Genomic DNA, 25937 nt, shown 5'->3' with positions numbered 1-25937 from the left:
CCGGTGCTTTAAACTGCTACATAGTTATATCTAGTATGTATATAGAGTATGTGCAACATACGTAAATAAATAAAGAAAATATATTGTATTGACTTTAGTGATGCCTGCTGCCTGTTTGGATTTGCTGTCGATGGTTTACAACTAATTAAAATGAAATATTTTGGATACGCAGTCAACATGCATTTAAAATGACAACGCATTTAAAAAAAAAATAATACTCTTAAGAAAAACTCTCTCGTACATACTCACTACATTATCGCCCCAGCACTCAAACCAGCGCCAGAATATATCTATAGGAAGTATGCAAAAGTATGCAAGTTGAATCTTGTGTGAAAATATTTATACTTCACTCCAGTGCAGTCCTCACTGCTCGCACTACTACTGTATACAAATGAAATACATGCTATTAGTAGCTAATTGTACGCGTGCTTAAAGGCACTTTGTTACAATTTCTTGTTGTTGTTGTTGTTTGTGGCCAGTACTTACTACTCGTATGTCGTTGCTTCTATTTCACTCAGCGCCGAAATAAAAATGTAAAAATGCCAGAGAGTGTGTTCTTTTTGCGTTTGTGGTCATTTAAACCTTAATGGAACGTTGGGAAATTTATGGATATGAATAACAAGGACAGAGATTAGTTAAACTGGTGGCTATTTGGTAATTTGTTTTGGGTTCTTCTTAACTATGCTCTAATAAACATAGTTCAGTTAGTCTAAGTTTTGAACAATTTCGCAAAAGTGCTAAGTCAGTTTTATTTTGTCAAAATAGCAAAATTATTATCTCAGTCATCCTTTGTGTTACCTGAAAATAAAGATAGAAAAGACAGATACTTATAAACGAAAAGAGAAGGGGGCAGTCAGATGGAATGAAGAAGTGAAGAGGAAGGAGGTCAGAAAAAGATAGGAGAATATTAAGCATCAGTTAACGTATATTAGGTATCTCTGTTCAGATTCCCGTATCTGGCCTGATTAGCCAAATCCTGATGAAGGCATTGATGCACTCTAACTATATATCTGAAAGCTCAGAAAGACTATTTAGGGAACGATGTCCCAGAAATCTTGTTCGTAGATCTCCTAATGCCGGACAATGACATAGAAGATGAAAAATGGTCTCATTCTCCTCTTCATCTTGACAACTTCGTTATAGGGCAGGCCAAGTCTCCTAGCATGGTTGCCAAATGTGAGGTATCCGGTTATCACCGCCACTACATTACTAAATTGTGAACGTGACAGGTCAAGCCACACCGTTGCTCATAATTTCTTCGTGTCCACATTCAGCAGTGGGTACTGAATATCTCGCCATACTGTTTAAGAATTCCTGCAATAGGATGGCCGATATTTCAGCCTGAATAATGCTACATTCATTCGGAATTCTAAAAGATAGCCCAATTTCGAATTCCTGAATATAGACACCTACGTCAACTCGATCTCCCTTCCTAGAGCCGTCCGAATAGACTGAGAGACTCGTTGTGTTATGAAAAGGTCCGTTCATTTGTTCCGTGTTGTACGGAATTGAGAAACCTCAGTTCGTCGATAGGAAGGGATTGGATATGCAATAATCGGTATTATCTGGAAGATTCTGTATACTTCCGATTATACTAGCATGACCATTTAGCCTGAAGGCAGTAGCGAATGGAATTTTTCTGGCCATTAGATCCACAGGGATAACGTGAATATAGTAAAGAGCGATTTATTTGCAGTCGTTCTTAAGGCTCTTCTTATCAGGATTTCCATTCTCCTTAAAACCCTCTCAAATAGCATACAAATTGAGCCTCTGTCTATTGCCTTCCACCATACAGAGACTCCATACAATAATATCGGCTTGGTGACCATATCGAATAGCCAATTTACCCAAATGCGTACCTATAGCTTTCCTGCAGACATACATTGCCGTTAAGGCTTTGGATGTCCTTGAAAGGCCATTGGGTTTCCAGGATAGTTTACTATCCAGAATAACTCCCAAGTATTTTGCGCTGTCCGATGGTGTTAGTTTAACACCATTTAATCTTGGAAGCGGGAAATGAGGAATTTTGGACGTCATTGTACAAGCTCGGTTTTGCTTGGTCTACACTCAGTCTACTGTCAGTACTCCAGCGCCTTTCGCATCGGCCTCTCGGCTTTACACACATACCGTTTCATCTGGCTTTTGAAAGCAGAACGCCATGTGTTGACTTCATGGAATCTTATATCGTTGGAGGAAATTTTCCTTCACTAACGAGCACAACTTCGTCAGTATATGCGATATATATTGATAACCGTATATTGAACCTGAAGAGAATTTTATTCAAGAAAATGTTCCACAAAAATGGTGATACAACTCCTCCTCGCGATTTGCCTTTAGTCACACACTTTTTTGTTTTAACCATATCCAAAATAGACTTAATGACCCTGATTCCAGTTCGATATCCTTTGTTCTATCTCTTGATAGTACCGACAACCTCATGCATGGCTGGTACCACTGAACTCCCTATGCAGTAACCTGGAGTGAAAATATTCGGTACCGTGAAATAGCTCCCAAATGAAATAACTTCCAATGAAATAACTCCCAATGAAATAATTCCAATCAAAAATGAAATAATTCCCAAACTTGAAAAATGAAATAACTACTAAAGAGTAAAATGAAATTACTCCCAATAATCGGCTGTTTCAGAATTTTTAAAATATTAGTCCCAAAAAAGCGAAATAACTCCCAATGAAATAAATCCCAATAGAAATGAAATAATTCCCAATCCGCAATTTATTTATGTAATCTAAAAAAGGAACTACAAAAGTGATATTATTCTTCGCTTATCAAACATTTTTTGCATTGCGGGCCATGTAGCGCAAAGTTATACTCCTCTGGGATGTGTCAAAAACTGGCTTCACTCAGAATATTTGTTTTTCATTGCCGGCCTTCGGCCGGGCGCTAAGGTTTTCTCCTCTGGGGTGTATCAAAAACTGGCTTCGCTCAGAAAAGTTTTTTGCATTTGTTGGGCGCTAAGGTTTTCTCCTCTGTTTCATGGGGAGTTATTGCATTATGAAATAACTCCCAACAAAAAATTATGAAATAACTCCCTATGCGTTAGGAGTTCATAATGAAATAACTAGTATTTATCCCAGTAAACCTACGGTAGACGTGATGCATTCGTGGTATTTTTTAAATCTCTCAGGATTCGATATTGCCCTCTGGTTTCTATTTTGAATGTATCGAAGCTGTGGCGTTTGCCGATCATCCATGAAGTTCTCTAGAAGTTTCTTAAATTCCTAAATTACATTTCATTAGGAATCCTGGCGTACTGATATGTTTAGATAGTATCTTCCGTAGATGTGATGCCTTAATGATGACAAGAATAAGAGCATGAAAGAATCTAAACCGAGAATCTAAAACCACCCTATAGAAAATAGTTGTTATTTCAATCCTATTCTATAGATGACGTATCTTTTGAACGCAGTTTTGTTGTTAATAACATATATGTCATTTAGAAGGGTACACAACTGTCATTTATTCTTACTTAGTTATTGAACATTAGAGTGTAAACAACAATGTTTTTTTTCTTCGAAAATGTCCAATTTTGTACCAACAAAGCGTCATATGCGGGAAGTTTAGCTTTGCTTCTTTAATTTGAAAAAAAAGTGCCGCTGAAGCACACCGATTGTTCACCGAAGCTTATGTATGTATTTCATCTGTTTCAACGTGCGAGAGATGTTTCGTGCGGTTCAGAAGTACCGATTTTGACACGGAAGACAAAGATCGCCCAGGCCAGCCAAAAGAGTTTGAAGACCAAGGATTGGAGTCATTACTCCATGAAGATTGTTGTCAAACTGAACAAGAGTTTGAAAAATCATTGGGAGCTACTTAATCAGCAATTTCAAAACGTTTGAAAGCAGCAGGATGCATACAAAATCAGGGAAATTGGGTACGAATACGAGAAATAAGTAGTTTCGAAGTTTTGCCGCTCCCGCTTTATAGTCTAGAGCGACTACTATTTGTTTCGATCGAAGCAAAACGCTCTTTCTGGGATACGCTTCATCAAAGTATCCGAAATTGGTTTGATTCGTTCTTGGCCTCAAAAGATGATCAGTTCTTTTGACTCGGAATCCATATGTTGCCAGAAAGATGGCAAGACTATGAATAAATTTATGTACAAATGTTTCAAAATTTAAGCTAAAAAATTTAAAGAAATCTCATATTTTTAAATCGTACACCCAATACTAAGGTTAGTGTATAGAGGATATTGCAGTAATTACTCCTCTCTGTTGTTAATGTCCGATCTCTAACACAGAGTATGAAGGACATTAGCATTGTTACATCCCATAATGAGATCGTGGCCTATTGTACGACAACTGCACTACAAGGATATAAATGGTGCTTACAAAAGAATTGTCCTCGTCATAAGATAGATACGTTCTTGATATTATATGGGTTAGTAGTAGTGTATTCATTCGACCGATTAATCGAATAATTTCTTACGAATAATTTTTCGAACAATTTAAAAATTGCCATTTTCGAATAATTCGAACAATTTTATGTAGAATAATCGAATAAAACGAATAAATGTTCATATATATTAAATTTATTAAATTGCTTAAAATTTTTCATAATTCCAAATTTAAATAAGTAATAATGACTCACAAAAATTGCATTGTTTCTGAAATTAGACAAATAACTAAAGACAAAGGGATTTTCGATCACTGTAGATGAGTGTTCCGATAGCTCCTTCTATAAATATATAAATATTACTGCAAGAAGTTACAATTCAAAAAACAAATCTTTCAAAATGTTTAACTTAGGACTTGAACCAATGAAAATTAAAGGTACGGAATAAAATATTTGGTATTTAGCTGGCGAAATATTAGAAGAATCGCAATTAATAATCAAAATATTAACTTAGATTAAAGTTTAGTTGAATGTGATGGAGAATATGATTTTAAAACGGTCGTCGAAAGTGATATTGCGGATGACATTTATAATGATTACATTGAAATAGATGAAGGTCATGATCTTAAACATGATTTTGAACATCTTTGTCTAAAATGCATGGTAATAAACTTTTTGCGTATTTGTAAATGTGTCAATCATGCAATGCCTGACTTCAAATTAGACACGTTCACTGACAATTATATCAAACTTTTCGGCAACGTTGACAGAGCTTGATGTATAATACAATTTGTTATAAATAATTTAAAAATAGTGAATACTTAATTTACTAAAGAATTAGTTACTCAATTTAAAACCCGAATTAATAAACAACATAATTCAGGATCATGTCCAACTAGCTCAAATTTGTTAAAGCATAGATCCAAAACGGAAACTAAAGGGTTTGCTAGTCAATTGTTTTGTAGATTGTTCGGGAGTTAATCTGATCAGAATATTTCTGTTGAAAATTTAATGATGGACTTTGTTTTCGAATGTTTTTTTAACATTATCAATGCTTGAATTGTTAACTTTAACGTTATTTTTTGTTTTTCTTTAACAATAAAATATTAAAAAACCGACATCAAAACTTCATTCTTTACTTTTTTAAAAAAATTTAAATTATTCCAATAATTCGATTAATTTTAAACGTGTATTCGAATTATTCTAAAATCTCTCATTCGAATTATTCTTTTTATTCGAACAAGAGAAAAATTCAATAATTCGAATACCCTAGTTAGTAGCCATCCTCGCTGTAGCCCTGTCATAGTTAAGTCACCCGAGCTGTAATTAGATATAAGAAAAATATGATTATATTTCTGACTAAAATACATCATATTACTTTACCTTCATGGAAAATACTTTCGGGACCAATAGTCGGCAACTTCATCAGCTACATACAAGTAAGGGTTCATAGATTAAGGCCATGAAACGTAGCAAGTCGTAAGTTGTTGAGTAACTGCCAGAACTGCTGACTCTGAATCATAATTAGATCAAATCTGCTAATACGATCATAAGCTTACTCTTTCTGTGTTCCGCTCTAACCCCCGCATAGCAATTAAGTGTTAATATTTTTAAAAATTTTGCATTTTAATAGTCTGAATACTATGTATTAAAATTTTTTTGTTGCAAACATTTTTTTTAATATAGCTGACAGCAGTAAGTGTTGCTTGTGGCGTGTTGTTTTTTTTTTTTGGAAACACTATGATGCAGTTGTTGTTGGTGGTGGTGTATTTGTTGTAGTGCTGACTTAAAGTGACAAACGACAAATAGTAAATGACATTGAATATGTTTATGTTTATGTGTAAGTGAATGAAAATATTTACAATATAACCATATGTATATGTATCTATTGGATGTAAGTGTATCTATTGGATTCAGTATAATAATATTACTCTGCATGTTCATGCATGTTCCACTAACATTAGATTCTTTGGTGTCTACATTATTTTTTCGCTTTTCTGACTTTTTATTATTATTATTTACTATTATTTTTATTGTGTATTTTCTTACATCGTAACCGAGAGAGACAGTTGCATGCCAAAACATTATTGCATTAGTGTGGAAAGTACGTGGAGTATCTATCTATTGTTTGTGGTACGTTTGTTTATGTTACGTTATACTGTGTGTTGAACAGTGGGAGGTTAAGTGTTCTACTTTTTACATTGATTGTTGGTTTGTTGTTTACAATTTCATAAAGTATTTTTTTGCTGTTGTTGCTTGTTGTTACCGTTGTTGGTTGATAAACAATGTTGCTGCAACTTTGGCTTATAATAGTGTCATTTGTTGGTTTTTTTTCTTTCTTTCTTGGTACATACTAGTGTAACCATAATTCCGCCTGTGGTGTATCGAAGGCGTTTATTGGGTTTTGTCAATGTTTGTTTTTATAATTCATGTCATAGTTTATTTATAAACATTTGATCAATGTTAATGAACAGAGATTATTTGATATGATCTGGCTATTGAATTGAAGGAAATTGGAAATTTTGCTATTAAAACTATTTATTTTTTATTAAATATCTTTATATATAAATTAAGTCCAAATGTAAACTATGCCTAATTGTATCTATAAGTTAGTAACGATTATCTTTAATGTTTAATCAGCATTTGCAGCCAATGTCATCACATTTACAAAGTCCATAAGATTGTTTATTTATATTTAACTGCATACAATCTATATCTCTAGTTCTGTTCCTTTTAATATGCCTCATCCATAAACATAAATTCATTTTTTTAGCCATCCTCTCTACCCTCGTATGCATATCATTATCACCTTCACTTAATAAGCTGATCTCAAGATGCAGCAGTCATCAAGCAGTAAAGATCACATGTTACTCGTATTTAGTCTCTTTATTTATTTTTATTTATATTTATTTATCTCATTTCGGTGTACATTTATCGCATTCTTTCAAATTAGTGCATGAACAATGAAAAAATTCACTTTCAATTACAACAATTAAAATCAGAGACGATAATAACTTATTTAGAAAAAAAGCCCCAGTCCGTACGTCCCAGTCAAGGAACGTTTGCTGTGTTGTTGTGCACATACACAGGGAAACTCATATTAAAACCGACCAGACAAAACAAGACGGCGACAACGACAATGACTACGACGACAACGAGAAATTCGAGACGCTAAAGGATGACAAAACAGACAGACGCCGGTCTATATGGAATAAATAAGTTAAATAAAATTAAGAGAAGCAAAAAAATTACAAATACTACAACCAACACAAAATAAGGATGATGATGATGACGATGACAACAACAATAACAGCAACAACTACAATAATAATAATAATAACAAGCTACAACAATGAAAAACTAGTTCAGTTAAATAACGAACCAAACGCACTGCTGCACTCCACTGCCAGCCAGCAAGAAAGAAACCTAAGAAAAACCGAAAAAAAACCAGCAAAAATAGTAAATACCAAACAACAACAGCAACAACACTAACGTATATAATTTTTTATATTATATATCCTGCTCTGCTTCTTAAGATATTGTGGGCGGTTTGTTTAGTTGGTAGAAGAGTTGGTAACATATCGCTAGGCTACATATTTGGATCAGCTGTACGTTCGTAATCCTTGATATCCCCACTATTTTAATCTAGATACCTGAATTTTCCCTGGAGTATTACACTTAGGAAAGTATTTACCATATTTCATTACTCATTCTTTTAAAGAAAATTTTTCGCAAGAAACTTTTCAATGATTCATTTGCAAAAATATTCTTCTAATTTGATTAGGAGTAGCACATGAACATTGGTAGATTAGATAGATGTACTATAAGAAGTATACTTCCACTCGTGACCCATAGGATCAATTGTGATACCCTTTAGAAATATAACTATATGTGATTAGAAGAAATGAAATTGGAAAGAAGAGATAGAAGTAATGTGATATATGAGAAATAAAGGGAAAACCCAGTCCAAAATTAGCCAGCCTATTGCTCTGATAAAGCCTAATATGTAGATTACATAGATTATATCTAGCTACCAGTTCATCATGGAATATTTCCTAAAGTCGTTTTTGGCAGAGACCCTGTAATATCCTCGCACATTATAAAAAAGTCCTTTGCGCTCATATCACATTTACTAATTAATAGAATCTTTCCCCTAGCCATTTTTGCCTGAGACCCTATAATCTAGGACAGTTACAGAGAATATGTTCCACTGTTTTTAGTTCCTCAATATCCTCGCACATCCTACAAAAGTCATTGGCGCCCATATCCGATTTACCAATTAATGCTCCAATTGACCAGTGACCGGTTATCACTCCTACTAAAAACCTGAGAGTTTTTGCACCCAACTTAATTAATATTCTGGTTGCCTTAGCATCCAACTTTAGGTATATAGCCTTGGTCATCCTGCAATCCGTTCTGTTATACATCCCAGTCCCTATTAATGTAGTTCAAATAGTCTAGCCAGTTCATCTGCTATCTCATTTCCCTATATGTTACAGTGCCCTGGTACCCAATCACAATCTGATTGTGTATAGTTCCAATAAAGCTTCTGAGCCTCCTTACAGTTCAACACTATGCTCGAGTATACCATATGACATTTCAAAGCCCTCAGTGCTGCCTGACAATCTACATAAATTGAGGGGCTTAGAGCAGAAGGGGTTCAAGTGCCTTTTTTTTTCTCAAATTGAGTTAACATATGGAGTTAGTAGGTTAAGTTCTGAGAAGTTCATTGCACAAGAGTTGAACGTAGGATTCTCATCCGTTAGCGAGATATGACGAACAATTCTAGCACTTGTCATTAAAATACCTGTTTCGGTTGGAGCACAAGGGGTACATGAGCACTTAAACCCCTTGTGCTCTAAGCAAATATTAAAATTCATTTTTCACATGGACTGATTTAGTGAATTCAGATAAGTGATCAGCTAAAATCTAGCGATTAATTCCATCACTTGTTATCAAAACACCTGTTTCAAATACCTTTGTGGATTATTTTCCAAAAAAGAAAAAGTAACATAAAATAATGGAATCGAGAAAAATAAGTGAATCTGAAAATAATATTGACGAATTTTCTGAATCTGATCATCTCATACAAAGATGATCTTATGAATGTGCAAGAAAACTTCAACAAACTAAATCTGAAAGCTCGAAATGTTGACCGAGTCGTGTAGTTACTACCACAACTTCCTCCAAGAAACAGCGTCAAAACAATAATATTCCAGAAATTCAAGAACCTACAGGATCTTCTTTGCTATATACCACCAATTTACCATGAATGGTTTAAAGCACTTCCTCACGATAGAATGGAATAAATTCCGGAAAGAATCGAAAATCAAAGTGAGGATGACCCCGATGATGTCATGGAATCTGATTATGACGACTAAAAAATGTAACAAAGAACCATAAAAGCTTTTCTTAATAAAATGTTAATAAAAAAATTGAGTCTATGTGGTTTTCTTATCAGGTAATTCAGAACTTTGAAACAAATTAAAGCACAAGGGGTATAAGTGCGACTTTCCTCACTTCAAAGGTAATTTTTGGGTATTTGTATATGTAAAATATGGTATTTTTTTATCGTGTTAGATTAAAATATATCTCAGGATCTCTATTAATTAAAAAGCAATATTCCAGATAGCATCTAACATTTTTTATTGTAAATTAACTTTATTCTCATTCAATTGCCACTACAAACCCCCTCTGTGACGTGTGTCTTATCAAGTACGTGTCTTTCCAGATCGCTAGGATCTCTGCCTGGAAGCCATGTTCTTCTACCTGAATTTGCTGTAATTTATAGTGTTCTTCTTTAAGCTCGATACAAAATTTGTATTCCCTTCAAATAATAGCTTTTCTCAAGATCCTTAAAATAGAGACTACCTCTTCATTCAACCAAAATCTCTTACCGCCTAGGGGTTTTCATGTTTGGAAACAGGAAATAGTCGCTGGGTTCTAAATCTGGAGAATATAGTGGATGAGGTGGCACAATTGTGTAATCGTTGTACACCAGTGAGTTGTCATGGTTAAAAACTATTTTTTTCTTCGTCATATGCTATCGGTTTTACATCAGACTAATGATGAAAACTGTCGAATAGCTGTGTATAATATTTGCTGGTTGATAGACCTGCCTTCCTTCTTTGATGCACGTTCACCCAGAGAAGTCCACTACTTTGTTACTTGGCATTGGTCCACAGTTATAAAACGGCGCAAAAACTTCTTCGAAATGCGTTTGAACATCGCGAAACATTAACTTCGTTTTGACGGATCCATGTTTTGTCCAAGGTTACGAAACTGCGCAAACATTACCAAACATACCTTTGTATTGATCAACATTTTTCGCTTATGGTCGAGTATTGTACCCGCTAAGTTGAGATGCGTAGAGCCTCAGCCATTTCACACATTTTCATTATCCGATTGTCAATATCATTACATGGATTTTATTGACAAATTCTGGTGTAACAACCTCTTTTAGAAAGTTTGGCATTACTTTGATCGGCACTGAATTAACTAAACCGATTTTGCTATTGAAATGAATTCTTCATTTCGGAATTCGCAAGGTTGAGTGATTTTAATAATTGTCAAACTACAATTAAAAGGCGCAGTTATCTATTACTAGATGGTTGGTGACTGCTACTAGCAATGATTGATTTTAACTATGAGGGAAGTACTTAAAATCACGGAATTTCAAACTGTCTTCGTATTACCAATTCAATTAACTCTTATCTTCCTGACTGCTTCTCCTTCTCTTTGCTTCTAAACTGCAAAAAACATTATTTCATGGCCCTCCTCGTTACATCTTCGCTGTTCTCTCCTCAGTTTAAACTTCTCCATAGATTACTCTGGTGACAATCTGCTGTTGATATACGCCAAAGCCACCATATGCCCCTTACTGAGAACTCCTCGTTCGACCTCATATACTCCATTGACTTACAGATAATCTGAAACGAAATAAGGGAAATTTAGCGGATGTCGTCCGTGCCCAATATATGGATGTAATCCATATTTTGGATGTAATCCATATTTTGGATGTAATCCATATTCTGCCAAACAAATTAACGAACGGATCAATGATATAGTAATTCAACATTTTGAGTTACAAGTTTCTTGTTTAAGCCGATTGGTGACTTCTCATATTGGTGGAGATTATCCGTGTTTAGATTTTGACTTCTATATGAAATAGTCTTCTGGGAAATAATCGGAAATGTAGCAATTCGTCTGCGAACACATTTAGGAACTCTTTAGTTTAAGATCCAAAAATTTAAAGGCTTTTTTAATTCGTTTTAGACTATTATTTTATCCAGCCTTTGTTTTTGTTGATCAACTTCGCATTGAGCTTTAATAAAATATTCCCAGACTGTAGGAAAAAAGGAACATGCTGCAAAAAAATAAATACAAACACAAAGCCCAAAACATAATCTAAAGAAGGTAAAGGCCAGGGCTACCGGCTAATAAAAATCAACAAAAACAACAAAAAGAATTAAAACAAAAAACTTTATAAAAAAATCAATGAAGGGCATTGAGAGGACAAGGGAAGCAAAATCTACAATAAAACACATACAGTAATGTCAATATTGATGTTGATTTAAACGTAATCCAGCTGCGTTTGTGCTCCATTTAGATGTACGCAACAACAACAAAATTAAACTGAACAGCAAACAGACCAACAAACAAAAAACAGATCGTACTCGTATATTCTGTGCTGCAATGACATAAAACAGTGACAATACTGAAACTACTCATCATCGTAGAGGCTCAACGTCATCATCTTTAACTTCTTACCTGATGATCCAGTACCACCAACATCATTATCATCAACTTGGGTTAAAACTGAAAGATGCAACAACACAAACATACATTTTTTGCCATGAGGTTTTTGTGTCTTGTTGATTTTTTTGAAGCTGAAACAAAGCTTATAAGCCGCCTTCGTCGATGTCTTCGTAATTTGACATCGCCAAAATCTTATAGAGAATTGTATGTGTATTTCAAAGCGGAGAGTGTGTGTGTCTATTGTATGTGTTGCTTTAGTTCAGTTTTTTAATTCTACGTACAAAAGGTGCATTGAATATATGCCGAAAATTTTGAGCATGCGTACACGCTTCGGTGGCTGGCTGGACCAAATTGAATTTTCCTTTGGTATGTTGGAACAACACTTATTTCACAATTGTAATTGTTTGCTAAACATTTTACTAAATACGAGCATTAAGAAAGAGACCGAAAATTACAGAGGTATTTTTATTTATAAGAGAAGATATGACACTTACTACAGATGTAACAGATCTAGGAACAAACTTGAGAAAGTTTTAATTATTACAATTGAAGCCAATTATGATTTTAAATTTGAAGAAATATCTTTTAAGAAAATTAATAGATAGGATAGATAGGATAGATAGGATAGATAGGATAGATAGGATAGATAGGATAGATAGGATAGATAGGATAGATAGGATAGATAGGATAGATAGGATAGATAGGATAGATAGGATAGATAGGATAGATAGGATAGATAGGATAGATAGGATAGATAGGATAGATAGGATAGATAGGATAGATAGGATAGATAGGATAGATAGGATAGATAGGATAGATAGGATAGATAGGATAGATAGGATAGATAGGATAGATAGGATAGATAGGATAGATAGGATAGATAGGATAGATAGGATAGATAGGATAGATAGGATAGATAGGATAGATAGGATAGATAGGATAGATAGGATAGATAGGATAGATAGGATAGATAGGATAGATAGGATAGATAGGATAGATAGGATAGATAGGATAGATAGGATAGATAGGATAGATAGGATAGATAGGATAGATAGGATAGATAGGATAGATAGGATAGATAGGATAGATAGGATAGATAGGATAGATAGGATAGATAGGATAGATAGGATAGATAGGATAGATAGGATAGATAGGATAGATAGGATAGATAGGATAGATAGGATAGATAGGATAGATAGGATAGATAGGATAGATAGGATAGGTAGGATAGGAAGAAGAGGAACGATATGAACGATAAGAAGGGAATGTGAAATTATGAATATGAAAGATACGAACGGAAAGAAATTAAAAGTAATGGAAAGCAATCTAAGTGAATGAAAAGTAAGGAGAATTAGAGGAATAGTAAATAATAGTAATTAGCCGAATTGCAGTTTATAATAGATAAATATTATAATATATGTTTATTTTATCCCTAGTTTTAATCCTTATTTATTTCACCAAAACTTTTAATTGCAACTCTGCAGTACCTTACATTCTATATATAATATATAAAAATATTCTTATTAATGCTTAATTTAAAGTTGTTATATTCCATGCAAGTTTATTATTACACATCCTCTGGCCTTTAAAACAAAAAGCCTGAACATAAAATTGACATTAAACATAAAATTCGAAACGCCAAATAAGGTACGAAAATCCAAAAGCAACAAAAGGGAAAAAAATTATTTAAACTGATAAAAATTTAACCGCCACAGTAGAAAAAAAGGGAAACAACATAAATGTAATAAAAACTTGTCTATACACAAACAGCAGGAGTTGCCACAAAAAAATTGAGGCAAACAACCTGCTGTCAAGTACATTTTTTTTTTTGTTGGTTAATGCTCTGGAGTTGAACATTACTGCGATTTTTAGAGCAAAATTATGAAAGCTTAACAATTATTTAGCTAAAAATGTTACAAGTTTTAACTAAATACTGTAATATATTTCTTAGAATCAAGCTTAAAAAGGTTTCACTGTAATTTTGTTTAATATTAACCACTAAAACCACTGACCTGCTGTCGAACTATGAAAGAAAAACCCGTGAAAATTCCCTTAAATAAAAATGTATTAAAAATGTTTATGATGCTCATAAACGAGTTACAAAAATATGCCATCATAAACTGATTGATTTGCACAAAACTAGTGAGGAAACTAAAAACAACAGGGTGTCTGTCTCACTGCAAAAAAATAAAACGCTCTAAAGGAGGAAGGAAGGCAGTTAGTTAGTCAGTTAACAACTAAAACATCAAACCCACAATAGGTTCTGGTCTTGTGGTATTTCGTTTAGTATTAGCTATAGGAAAAAGTAGTTTTCATGATAAATGTAAGCTAGACGATATGACTACTGCTACTTTTTGTCAGTAATTAGCTGGATATGTTTGTAAGAGTTTAATGATATTTATACTTACATATGCAGGAAACTAATTTTCATCCTCTCCAATAAAATTTAATAACACACTGTTCTATATAACTATGTTTAACAAAATACCACATAGACAACAAAAACGAAAACAAAAAAATAAAGGTTATTTACGAGCCACTGAAGGAGAAACATATAAAATGGTTATTTCTTTTTGGCCAGTTCGAAGCACAACCGGCAGTGTGTGTGGTGGTAGTATATGGCAAAAGTTTAACAACCATCGTACAACCTGGTTGGCTCACTCACTGCCTCTACAATACCATTATGCAGGGCACATAAAGGATAAAAGAAAAAGAACATAATGATTTAACTATATTGTAAGCAGTAGCGAGCGGCATTAAACACAAAAAACAGCAAACAAAAAAAATCCTAGTTGTGGCAATAACCACAAAACAACAGTAATGAAATTGAAAAGTTGTGGTTACATCAGCAGCGGCAGCAGTAACAAAATTTTAAACATGGAAAGTTTTTGTGTTGCATCTTTTTTTTTTGGATTCTTGAAATTATATTTTCTCTCTATGTAGCAGTTTTTATCTCTCGAAGGGCAAGAGTATGAATGTGGCTGCCACAGTACAAATATGGCAAAAATAATTGAAATTCAAGGACGTTCATGGTAGAGTCTTTGGTGTGGTTGTAGCTTTAAGTTAACATCTATAGTCAGCAGGGGAATTATGGCGAATAGCCAGCGAAAGTTTTAATAATTTTGTCTATGAGTTTTTAATTGAATTAAGCGGTTGAAAACTGTTGTTTTAAAAAAATAATATTTGCCTTAGTTATGCAGTTTTGAATGGGATTATCATGAGAGAAATAAAGCACTTACATTTATTTTAAGAAGAAAAATTAACAAAAAATTAAATAGAAATTTAAAAAAATTGTCAAGTAAAGCTAAAACTGGCATAAGTCACTTATATTTTCAACCAAAAATCGATATTTTATATGAAAATCAAGTTAAACCTAAAAGTGGCTATAATTCGGTTAATAGTTCTCCAAATGGAAAAAGGACCATCATCTGTGATCACTTATATTTTCAACCAAAAATCGATTTTTTATATGCAAATCAAGTTAAACCTAGGAGTTTCTATAAGTCGGTTAATAGTGGTCCAAATGGAAAAAGGACAATCATCTGTGATCATTTATATTTTCAACCAAAAATCGATTTTTTATATGAAAATCAAGTTAAACATAAAAGTGGCTATAAGTCGGTTAATAGTGGTCCAAATGGAAAAAGGACCATCATCTGTGATCACTTATATTTTCAACAAAAATCGTTATTTTATACGAAAATCAAGTTAAACCTAAAAGTGGCTATAAGTCGGCTAATAGTGGTCCAAATGGAAAAAGGACCATCATCTGTGATCACTTATATTTTCAACCAAAAATCGATATTTTATGTGAAAATCAAGTTAAACCTAAAAGTGGCTATAAATCGGCTAATAGTGGTCCAAATGGAAAAAGGACCACCATCTGTGATCACTTATTTTTCCAACCAAAAATCGATATTTTATACGAAAATCAAATAAACCTAAAAGTGGCTATAAGCCTGTAATAGTGGTCCAAATAGAAAAAACAACCATCATCTGTGATCATTTATATTTTCAACCAAAAATTGATTTTTATATGAAAATCAAGTTAAACTTAAAAGTGGCTATAAGTCGGCTAATAGTGGTCCAAATGGAAACAGGACCATCATCTGTGATCATTTATATTTTCAACCAAAAATCGATATTTTATATGAAAATCAAGTTAAACCTAAAAGTGGCTATAACTCGGTAAATACTGGTTCAAATGGAAAAAGGATGATAATCTGTGATCACTTATATTTTCAACCAAAAATCGATATTTTATATGAAAATCAAGTTAAACCTTAAAGTGGCTATAAGTTGGTAAATAGTGGTCCAAATGGAAAAAGGATGATAATCTGTGATCACTTATATTTTCAACCAAAAATCGATATTTTGTATGAAAATCAGTTAAACCTAAAAGTGGCTATAAGTCGGTAAATAGTGGTCCAAATGGAAAAAGGATGATAATCTGTGATCACTTATATTTTCAACCAAAAATCGATATTTTGTATGAAAATCAGTTAAACCTAAAAGTGGCTATAAGTCGGTAAATACTCGTCCAAATGGAAAAAGGACCATCATCTGTGATCACTTATATTTTCCTCCAAAAATCGATATTTTGTTTGAAAATCAAGTTAAACCTAAAAGTGGCTATGAGTCGGTAAATACTGGTCCAAATGGAAAAAGGACCATCATCTGTGATCACTTATATTTCCAACCAAAAATCGATATTTTATATGAAAATCAAGTTAAACCTAAAAGTGGCTATAACTCGGTAAATACTGGTCCAAATTGAAAAAGGACCATCATCTGTGTCACTTATATTTCCAACCAAAAATCGATATTTTATATGAAAATCAAGTTAAACCTAAAAGTGGCTATAACTCGGTAAATACTGGTCCAAATTGAAAAAGGACCATCATCTGTGATCACTTATATTTTCTACCACAAATCGATATTTTATATGAAAATCAAGTTAAACTTAAAAGTGGCTATAAGTCGGCTAATAGTGGTCCAAATGGAAACAGGACCATCATCTGTGATCATTTATATTTTCAACCAAAAATCGATATTTTATATGAAAATCAAGTTAAACCTAAAAGTGGCTATAACTCGGTAAATACTGGTTCAAATGGAAAAAGGATGATAATCTGTGATCACTTATATTTTCAACCAAAAATCGATATTTTATATGAAAATCAAGTTAAACCTTAAAGTGGCTATAAGTTGGTAAATAGTGGTCCAAATGGAAAAAGGATGATAATCTGTGATCACTTATATTTTCAACCAAAAATCGATATTTTGTATGAAAATCAGTTAAACCTAAAAGTGGCTATAAGTCGGTAAATAGTGGTCCAAATGGAAAAAGGATGATAATCTGTGATCACTTATATTTTCAACCAAAAATCGATATTTTGTATGAAAATCAGTTAAACCTAAAAGTGGCTATAAGTCGGTAAATACTCGTCCAAATGGAAAAAGGACCATCATCTGTGATCACTTATATTTTCCTCCAAAAATCGATATTTTGTTTGAAAATCAAGTTAAACCTAAAAGTGGCTATGAGTCGGTAAATACTGGTCCAAATGGAAAAAGGACCATCATCTGTGATCACTTATATTTCCAACCAAAAATCGATATTTTATATGAAAATCAAGTTAAACCTAAAAGTGGCTATAACTCGGTAAATACTGGTCCAAATTGAAAAAGGACCATCATCTGTGTCACTTATATTTCCAACCAAAAATCGATATTTTATATGAAAATCAAGTTAAACCTAAAAGTGGCTATAACTCGGTAAATACTGGTCCAAATTGAAAAAGGACCATCATCTGTGATCACTTATATTTTCTACCACAAATCGATATTTTATATGAAAATCAAGTTAAACCTAAAAGTGGCTATAACTCGGTAAATACTGGTCCAAATGGAAAAAGGATGATAATCTGTGATCACTTATATTTTCAACCAAAAATCGATATTTTATATGAAAATCAAGTTAAACCTAAAAGTGGCTATAACTCGGTAAATACTGGTTCAAATGGAAAAAGGATGATAATCTGTGATCACTTATATTTTCAACCAAAAATCGATATTTTATATGAAAATCAAGTTAAACCTTAAAGTGGCTATAAGTTGGTAAATAGTGGTCCAAATGGAAAAAGGATGATAATCTGTGATCACTTATATTTTCAACCAAAAATCGATATTTTGTATGAAAATCAGTTAAACCTAAAAGTGGCTATAAGTCGGTAAATACTCGTCCAAATGGAAAAAGGACCATCATCTGTGATCACTTATATTTTCCTCCAAAAATCGATATTTTGTTTGAAAATCAAGTTAAACCTAAAAGTGGCTATGAGTCGGTAAATACTGGTCCAAATGGAAAAAGGACCATCATCTGTGATCACTTATATTTCCAACCAAAAATCGATATTTTATATGAAAATCAAGTTAAACCTAAAAGTGGCTATAACTCGGTAAATACTGGTCCAAATTGAAAAAGGACCATCATCTGTGATCACTTATATTTCCAACCAAAAATCGATATTTTATATGAAAATCAAGTTAAACCTAAAAGTGGCTATAACTCGGTAAATACTGGTCCAAATTGAAAAAGGACCATCATCTGTGATCACTTATATTTTCTACCATGAAAATCAAGTTAAACCTAAAAGTGGCTATAACTCGGTAAATACTGGTCCAAATGGAAAAAGGATGATAATCTGTGATCACTTATATTTTCAACCAAAAATCGATATTTTATATGAAAATCAAGTTAAACCTAAAAGTGGCTATAACTCGGTAAATACTGGTCCAAATGGAAAAAGGATGATAATCTGTGATCACTTATATTTTCTACCAAAAATCGATATTTTATATGAAAATCAAGTTAAACCTAAAAGTGGCTATAACTCGGTAAATACTGGTCCAAATTGAAAAAGGACCATCATCTGTGATCACTTATATTTTCTACCACAAATCGATATTTTATATGAAAATCAAGTTAAACCTAAAAGTGGCTATAACTCGGTAAATACTGGTCCAAATGGAAAAAGGATGATAATCTGTGATCACTTATATTTTCAACCAAAAATCGATATTTTATATGAAAATCAAGTTAAACCTAAAAGTGGCTATAACTCGGTAAATACTGGTCCAAATTGAAAAAGGACCATCATCTGTGATCACTTATATTTTCTACCACAAATCGATATTTTATATGAAAATCAAGTTAAACCTAAAAGTGGCTATAACTCGGTAAATACTGGTCCAAATGGAAAAAGGATGATAATCTGTGATCACTTATATTTTCAACCAAAAATCGATATTTTATATGAAAATCAAATTAAACCTAAAAGTGGCTATAACTCGGTAAATACTGGTCCAAATTGAAAAAGGACCATCATCTGTGATCACTTATATTTTCAACCAAAAATCGATATTTTATATGAAAATCAAGTTAAACCTAAAAGTGGCTATAACTCGGTAAATACTGGTCCAAATGGAAAAAGGATGATAATCTGTGATCACTTATATTTTCTACCAAAAATCGATATTTTATATGAAAATCAAGTTAAACCTAAAAGTGGCTATAACTCGGTAAATACTGGTCCAAATTGAAAAAGGACCATCATCTGTGATCACTTATATTTTCTACCACAAATCGATATTTTATATGAAAATCAAGTTAAACCTAAAAGTGGCTATAACTCGGTAAATACTGGTCCAAATGGAAAAAGGATGATAATCTGTGATCACTTATATTTTCAACCAAAAATCGATATTTTATATGAAAATCAAGTTAAACCTAAAAGTGGCTATAACTCGGTAAATACTGGTCCAAATTGAAAAAGGACCATCATCTGTGATCACTTATATTTTCTACCACAAATCGATATTTTATATGAAAATCAAGTTAAACCTAAAAGTGGCTATAACTCGGTAAATACTGGTCCAAATGGAAAAAGGATGATAATCTGTGATCACTTATATTTTCAACCAAAAATCGATATTTTATATGAAAATCAAATTAAACCTAAAAGTGGCTATAACTCGGTAAATACTGGTCCAAATTGAAAAAGGACCATCATCTGTGATCACTTATATTTTCAACCAAAAATCGATATTTTATATGAAAATCAAGTTAAACCTAAAAGTGGCTATAACTCGGTAAATACTGGTCCAAATGGAAAAAGGATGATAATCTGTGATCACTTATATTTTCAACCAAAAATCGATATTTTATATGAAAATCAAGTTAAACCTAAAAGTGGCTATAACTCGGTAAATACTGGTCCAAATGGAAAAAGGATGATAATCTGTGATCACTTATATTTTCTACCAAAAATCGATATTTTATATGAAAATCAAGTTAAACCTAAAAGTGGCTATAACTCGGTAAATACTGGTCCAAATTGAAAAAGGACCATCATCTGTGATCACTTATATTTTCTACCACAAATCGATATTTTATATGAAAATCAAGTTAAACCTAAAAGTGGCTATAACTCGGTAAATACTGGTCCAAATGGAAAAAGGATGATAATCTGTGATCACTTATATTTTCAACCAAAAATCGATATTTTATATGAAAATCAAGTTAAACCTAAAAGTGGCTATAACTCGGTAAATACTGGTCCAAATTGAAAAAGGACCATCATCTGTGATCACTTATATTTTCTACCACAAATCGATATTTTATATGAAAATCAAGTTAAACCTAAAAGTGGCTATAACTCGGTAAATACTGGTCCAAATGGAAAAAGGATGATAATCTGTGATCACTTATATTTTCAACCAAAAATCGATATTTTATATGAAAATCAAATTAAACCTAAAAGTGGCTATAACTCGGTAAATACTGGTCCAAATTGAAAAAGGACCATCATCTGTGATCACTTATATTTTCAACCAAAAATCGATATTTTATATGAAAATCAAGTTAAACCTAAAAGTGGCTATAACTCGGTAAATACTGGTCCAAATGGAAAAAGGATGATAATCTGTGATCACTTATATTTTCTACCAAAAATCGATATTTTATATGAAAATCAAGTTAAACCTAAAAGTGGCTATAACTCGGTAAATACTGGTCCAAATGGAAAAAGGATGATAATCTGTGATCACTTATATTTTCTACCAAAAATCGATATTTTATATGAAAATCAAGTTAAACCTAAAAGTGGCTATAACTCGGTAAATACTGGTCCAAATTGAAAAAGGACCATCATCTGTGATCACTTATATTTTCAACCAAAAATCGATATTTTATATGAAAATCAAGTTAAACTTAAAAGTGGCTATAAGTCGGTAAATACTGGTCCAAATGGTAAAAGGACCATCATCTGTGATCACTTATATTTCCAACCAAAAATCGATATTTTATATGAAAATCAAGTTAAACTTAAAAGTGGCTATAAGTCGGTAAATACTGGTCCAAATGGAAAAAGGATGATAATCTGTGATCACTTATATTTTCAACCAAAAATCGATATTTTATATGAAAATCAAGTTAAACCTAAAAGTGGCTATAACTCGGTAAATACTGGTCCAAATGGAAAAAGGACCTAGGGGGCGGATTTTCATGCATTTATTATTGGAAAATATGCGCCTAAAATATGCTAAAAAAAAATCAAAATATGACCTAAAAATTTAAAAAATATGCACTTATATTTTTGTGCAGAAACATAAAATAATAATCTATGGATCGCGCAATGTTTAAAAATACACAACAGTGTTCCCAGCAGTTATGACTCTTTAAATTATACCCGGAAATAAATAGTTAAAGTTTTAAAATTATAATTGTTCTTCTGAGAAAACGGTGGATATATTAATATTTAGAGCTTCTATCTTACGACTTGCCTTTTAAAATCATGAAAATGTTGATCGTGATGTAATAAAGTAGCATCCTTAATTTTTAATCTCGTAATAACCCAGCAGTTAAGCAAGTAGTCAATGTATCTTATAGAAAGTAATTGTCACTAATGTCTGATCACTTGGCTGACTCCAATTTATATATTTTGGGTCATTTGACACGTATGTGCTATTTGTAACGCAGATATAAGTCAATTGGTTACATTATACATCCCATGTAATCTAACATAAAGACAATTGTCACTTAAGTGTCTCTAAGTAATATATAGTGTAGTCACTTTAAACTTTAATTGTTTAGTGCATTTGTCTCTAAGTCATTTAAAAGGGTCAATTGACGTGCACGATATCGATATCTCTTATAAATCGAAATAGCAATGAAAACAAATATGAATGTTTTCGATACAAGCGAGTACTTGAGTGAAAATTTTACATATATTTTGTTTTTGTTAAACTTCCACTCAAAGTACTCGCTTGTATTATAAAAACAGCACATTAATGAATTTTTGATACTTAAAAACAACTCGAAACTTTTTTGAAGCAAAATGTTTAGAAACGATAGTTTTCAATTGTTGATAGAGAAATGAAGAACTTAACTTAGTTTCTCAATTTTGAAGAAGTTAGTCGATAATATTTCATGCTATTTCTATAACAAATTCGACAAAAAACATTTTTCCAGACAATAAAAAATATTTTTTTATTAAAAATTTGGATAATATGCATATAAATATGCATTTTGAAGTAAAATATAACAAAATATGCATTATCAATAAAATATGCAAAAATATGCAGTAACAAATCGATGCCATTTTGCAGTAAAATGTGCGAATCGGATAGATAATTAGACTACATTGTATTTGAACGTTCGAAAAAAAACATGCATTTGCATATAAATCCGCCCCCTAGTGATCACTTATATTTTCTACCAAAAATCGATATTTTATATGAAAATCAAGTTAAACCTAAAAGTGGCTATAACTCGGTATATACTGGTCCAAATTGAAAAAGGACCATCATCTGTGATCACTTATATTTTCAAACAAAAATCGTTATTTTATACGAAAATCAAGTTAAACATAAAAGTGGCTATAAGTCGGTTAATAGTGGTCCAAATGGAAAAAGGACCATCATCTGTGATCACTTATATTTTCAACCAAAAATCGATATTTTATGTGAAAATCAAGTTAAACCTAAAAGTGGCTATAAGTCGGCTAATAGTGGTCCAAATGGAAAAAGGACCATCATCTGTGATCACTTATATTTTCAACCAAAAATCGTTATTTTATACGAAAATCAAGTTAAACCTAAAAGTGGCTATAAGTCGGCTAATAGTGGTCCAAATGGAAAAAGGACCATCATCTGTGATCACTTATATTTTCAACCAAAAATCGATATTTTATGTGAAAATCAAGTTAAACCTAAAAGTGGCTATAAGTCGGCTAATAGTGGTCCAAATGGAAAAAGGACCATCATCTGTGATCACTTATATTTTCAACCAAAAATCGATATTTTATGTGAAAATCAAGTTAAACCTAAAAGTGGCTATAAATCGGCTAATAGTGGTCCAAATGGAAAAAGGACCATCATCTGTGATCATTTATATTTTCAACCAAAAATCGATATTTTATGTGAAAATCAAGTTAAACCTAAAAGTGGCTATAAGTCTGTAAATACTGGTCCAAATGGAAAAAGGACCATCATCTGTGATCACTTATATTTTCAACCAAAAATCGATATTTTATGTGAAAATCAAGTTAAACCTAAAAGTGGCTATAAATCGGCTAATAGTGGTCCAAATGGAAAAAGGACCATCATCTGTGATAATTTATATTTTCAACCAAAAATCGATTTTCTATATGAAAATCAAGTTAAACCTAAAAGTGGCTATAAGTCGGTAAATACTGGTACAAATGGAAAAAGGACCATCATCTGTGATTTATATTTTCAACCAAAAACCGTTATTTTATACGAAAATCAAGTTAAACCTAAAAGTGGCTATAAGTCGGCTAATAGTGGTCCAAATGGAAAAAGGACCATCTACTGTGATTTATATTTTCAACCAAAAATCGATTTTTTATATGAAAATCAAGTTAAACCTAAAAGTGGCTATAAGTCGGTAAATACTGGTCCAAATTGAAAAAGGACCATCTAATGTGATCACTTATATTTTCAACCAAAAAGCGATTTTTATATGAAAATCAAGTAAAACATGAAAGTGGCTATAAGTCGGCTAATAGTGGTCCAAATGGAAAAAGGACCATCATTTTCAACCAAAAATCGATTTTGTATATGAAAATCAAGTTAAACGTAAAAGTGACTATAATTCGGTTAATAGTGTTCCAAATGGAAAAAGGACCATCATCTGTGATCATTTATATTTCCAACCAAAAATCGATTTTTATATGAAAATCAAGTAAAACATGAAAGTGGCTATAAATGAAAATCCGATTCATGTAAAAAATTAATTTTTGGTTGAAGAAATAAGTGATCACAAATGATCATCATTTTCTATTTGGAGCTGTAGTTACCGACTTATAGCCACTTTTATGATGTACTTTATATAAGTCTTATATCTTAGATTGTTTAAAATGTTGTCAATTTCAAAACCCTTGTATTTTATATTACGCGAAATTTTTAATCTTTTGTTGAGCAAACAATAATAACATTTCATTTAACCAGCAGTTTCAGTCACTAATGCCGAAATAAATTTGTAAATTGTGTAAACATTGTAAGACATTTACTTAATTCACATCAGTAGAAACTAAATAGAATTCCTACCAAAAGCTTCGAAATTAAAAACACACACAAAAAACTTGCCTATGCCACCATAACTAAAAAAATTCTAAACAACATTTTGTGGATTTAGACGATAATGGCAACAAAAAAAGAGGGGCTGGAAAATTGTACAATTACAGAGGCTGGCAAAGAATGTACCGCTCATGTAATCAGCTTCAGCAAAAGGAATTAAAATAACAACACAGCATATGGACAAGTAATTGTTTAAAGAATGAGACCTTAACAACAAAAAAATTAAACAATATTAAAACTACAAGTTTAGGCATTTAACTGCAGTCAGGCCAAAATTTACAAAAACACATTAAAATGACCTTCGAGAATTAAAATACTAGAGAACAACAACATGTACAATAAAAATTTTAATTTTTTGTCCATATCAATAATTTTTTTCGCTTTGTTTCATTTGCAAAATAGACTTGAAAGTCTTTTGGTGAAAAAAATTACAACAACCAGCAACAAAAATGAAAATGTTAACAACAACATTATACAGCTAAAATGTTTGGCTTTTCCCAGCAGTTCTAGAAGACTGTCCTGAACTAGTGATTTTAACCAGCATTTTATAACGCATTGAATTCACATACCGGTTACATAGAGTCTACCTTACATAGGAATAATAGGAAGGCTAGATAGGATAGATAGGATAGATAGGATAGATAGGATAGATAGGATAGATAGGATAGATAGGATAGATAGGATAGATAGGATAGATAGGATAGATAGGATAGATAGGATAGATAGGATAGATAGGATAGATAGGATAGATAGGATAGATAGGATAGATAGGATAGATAGGATAGATAGGATAGATAGGATAGATAGGATAGATAGGATAGATAGGATAGATAGGATAGATAGGATAGATAGGATAGATAGGATAGATAGGATAGATAGGATAGATAGGATAGATAGGATAGATAGGATAGATAGGATAGATAGGATAGATAGGATAGATAGGATAGATAGGATAGATAGGATAGATAGGATAGATAGGATAGATAGGATAGATAGGATAGATAGGATAGATAGGATAGATAGGATAGATAGGATAGATAGGATAGATAGGAGAGATAGCATGGATAGCATAGATAGGAGAGATAGCATTGATAGGATAGATAGGATAGATAGGAGAGATAGCATGGATAGCATAGATAGGAGAGATAGCATTGATAGGAGAG

Source organism: Calliphora vicina, chromosome 2 (assembly GCF_958450345.1).
Source record: "Calliphora vicina chromosome 2, idCalVici1.1, whole genome shotgun sequence".
NCBI lineage: Eukaryota > Metazoa > Arthropoda > Insecta > Diptera > Calliphoridae > Calliphora > Calliphora vicina.
The sequence above is the reverse complement of the archived record's forward strand: the minus strand, read 5'-3'. Positions refer to the sequence as shown.